This window comes from Pyrus communis, chromosome 8, assembly GCF_963583255.1.
Source record: "Pyrus communis chromosome 8, drPyrComm1.1, whole genome shotgun sequence".
NCBI classification, from domain to species: Eukaryota; Viridiplantae; Streptophyta; class Magnoliopsida; order Rosales; family Rosaceae; genus Pyrus; species Pyrus communis.
In genome coordinates, this window is record NC_084810.1 from 10,087,609 (window position 1) to 10,090,952 (window position 3,344).

The 3,344-nt window shown below is 37.9% G+C and overlaps 1 pseudogene; it reads left to right on the forward strand.

The window, feature by feature from the left end:
• Positions 1-673: 673 nt before the first annotated feature.
• Positions 674-1,819, forward strand: LOC137742926 (uncharacterized; annotated as a pseudogene).
• The last annotated feature ends 1,525 nt before the right edge of the window (positions 1,820-3,344 follow it).

Below are 3,344 nucleotides of genomic sequence, written 5' to 3' on the forward strand. Positions count from 1 at the left end.
AGGCCATTGTTGGGGAAGGACAATCATCCACTATCTCTCTCTGTCACCTATTGCATTTAGGCGCATAAGCATTTACCACATTAACTATTGTCATGGGAAATGGGGACAGTGATGACTAACATTTGTGCCTTCTTTAGGAATTTGAGCTTACTGATGTCTATCCAATCCTAGATAGTATCTTAAAATATCACACAATTTTGGTCGCTTGTTTGCTAAAACATTGGAACTTGCAATAAGCCTTTACTTCAAGTCTTCAACCTTAGGAATTAGATGACCTGGCTGAAGCTTGATCATCTTTAAGATAAAGATGTATTAGACAATATGGGGTGACTGATGTTGCATAAGTCACCCACTGATGTTGCATATGGATATTAGACGATATGAGGTGACTGATGCTGCTATATTTTATGTTCCCTCTTTCCATAAGATTCTCTATTAAGTCCAATCCCTTAATTTGAGGAAGATTGACATCTAGATGACTTGTTGATAGTTGTGTGCTAGCTAGTTTCTGCACTCCCTTAATTTAAGGAGTGACAGCTTTAGGGTTTACCGGGTTAGTAGGATTTGCCAAGGTAAGGTTGCTTCTAACCTTCTACCTCATTATATATCCCCCCCCTTGTACATTCAATCAATCTATGAAAAATACATTGAAACTTAAAGCTAAAATATCCACATGGTATCAGAGCAGGTTATTTCGTAACCTGTCTCTGCCATTCTTGCTGTTGTGTTATTCCTTTCATCTTTGGGCCAAGGCTAAAGAAAGTTCAGTAAATCACGATGAAGAAACTCGCATTGCCTCTCCCCAAATTTCTCAGACGTTGAGGTTAACACCAATCAACGTCTGTGTTCAATTATCTTGAACGAGTTTAATTATCTTCCTTGGTCTCGAGTTATTTCACTAGCTCTCAGAGGCTGAGGGAAATTAGGGTTTGTCAATGGAAGCGTGGTGGCTCCAGATAGCTCTTCGTCAACATACAGTGCATGGCTTTGCAAGGATCAGCTGGTCATGTCCTTACTCCTCAACACCATGGAGAAACATGTTGCTGAGATTTTCAGCTATTACAATTCGTCACTTGATCTTTGGAAAGCCTTGCAGGATATGTATGGCAATCAAAACAATTATGCACAAGTTTTTCAACTTAAGAAGGACTTTGCTAGTGCCCAACAAGAAGGAAAGGCATTTGTTCAACACCTTGGGAGTTTCAAGGCTATATGGAATGAGTTGGATGTTTATCTCCCTCATACCACAAACCTTACCATTCTCCTGAAATGAGCTAAGGAAGGCATAATCTATCAGCTATTAGGGAGTTTAACTCCGAATACAAGGACCTAAGGAGTCACATATTGATGAGTCAAGAATTGCCCACCTTCAACAATGTATGTGCAACTATTCAACGAGAAGAAGCAAGGAAGAAAAGATAAATGCTGAGCACATATCAAGATTGACTAGGACTCGTGCATATGCCTCAAACTACAAGAACTCAGAGGTAAAGGGGTACAAGGGAAGAAATACATACCTAAAATGCAAATATTGCAATGGTGTTGGTCATGTGGAAGACAAGTGTTAGGAACTTCATCCTGAACTCAAGCCTAAATTTAGCAAAGATGGGAAGATGATACCAAGATCATCGTAACAATTCTCAACCCAAGGCTCAACTTGTTAATGCTCACTCTCCTACTGTCTCACAAGGATCCATAGAATTCACTGCCAATCCATTGTTACTTATCAATGAATTTGCAGCCCATCTTCAAAGTAAGGGACATGGAGGAGGTTCACAAGCTCAAGGCAAGGATGAAGGCAGTCATACAGCTATGTTAAGACAGTTTGCCAGCTTTCTTGCTGGAAATGAGAAGGTATCACAAGAGGAAGCACCAGGTATACTCAAAGCCTTCACTACTGCCCTATTGACTAATACTAAAAATGATTGTTGGGTAATACATTCAGGCGCCACAGATCATATGACAAACAAAGTCACAAACTTGCATCATTTTAAACATTTTTTGAGTCCTTCACATATTTCAGTTGCAAATGGAAAAAATGTCTTAGTAATAGGCAAAGGGGAAGTAAACTTACCCTCACACACCACCCTCCACTGCCTTATATGTACCAACATTTCCTTTCCAACTTCTATCAATTGGAAAAATCACAAACACCCTAAATTGCCGTGCTATTTTCTCACCAAATAATGTAATTTTTCAGGATGTTCTCACCATGAAGATGATTGGTAAAGGGATCTTCATAAATGGACTAAGAATGCCTGTTTTCCTCACGCTCTTTAAGCTCAATAAAAGTCCATAGATTAAAACCAACTTTAGCATAAGAGATTAGCTTATCCCTCGAAAGCTATCTTGTCAAAACTATTTCCACAATTTGTAAATCTCATCTTACTTATGATATTTGTCAATTTTCTAAGTTTACTAGACTACCTTTTGGTAATTCAATATCTAGGATAAGTAAACCTTTTGAAATGGTACACACTAATGTATGGGAACCAACAACTGAATCAATGGAAGGTTTTAAGTATTTTGTTCTATTTGTTGATGACTTCTCTTGAATAAGTTTTTTATACCTTACGAAATCAAAGAGTGAAATCCCAAACATTTTCAAAGACTTTCATCTACATGTTCAAACTCAATTTCAATCAAACATTAAAGTCTTAAGATCTGACAATGGCATTGAATTTCTACCCAACAACATGCTTCAATACATAAGTTCTCAGGGCATCATACATCAAACCAGTTGTTTAGGAACTCCCCAACAAAATGGAGTAGTCGAGAGAAGGAATAGGGATCTCTTAGAGAAGACTCGTGCCCTTGTGCTCCACATGAATGTTCGAAAGAAATTTTGGTCATTGTAATCCTCATTGCCACTTATCTCATCAATCGACTCCTAAGTCGAGTGCTAAAGTTCAAATCTCCCTATAAAGTACTCAAAGGTAGAAAATTTGATTTGACACACCTCAAGGTATTTGGATGTGTTTGCTTTGTTCACATTCAAGCCTTGAATCGTGACAAATTAGATGTCAGGGCTACCAAATGTGTGTTTATGGGTTACTCTTTCACCCAAAAGGGATATAAATGCTTCAATCTAGCCACTAAGAAGTGCATTGTGTTAAGAGATGTGAAGTTTGAAAAAGACTATCCTTATTTCACTTCCAAATGAACTACTACAAGTTATGGGGATGAATTGTTTAAATTATTTCCTTTCCCTCAGAACTTTAATCCTGCTATGTTAGAAGAAAACTCAGTCTTTGTGATTTTTGATGGAGAAGAAGTGCAAACTAACTTAGTCACAGCTAGTCTGATTCCTACTAGTGAAGAGAATGATGAGTCTCACTCTGATC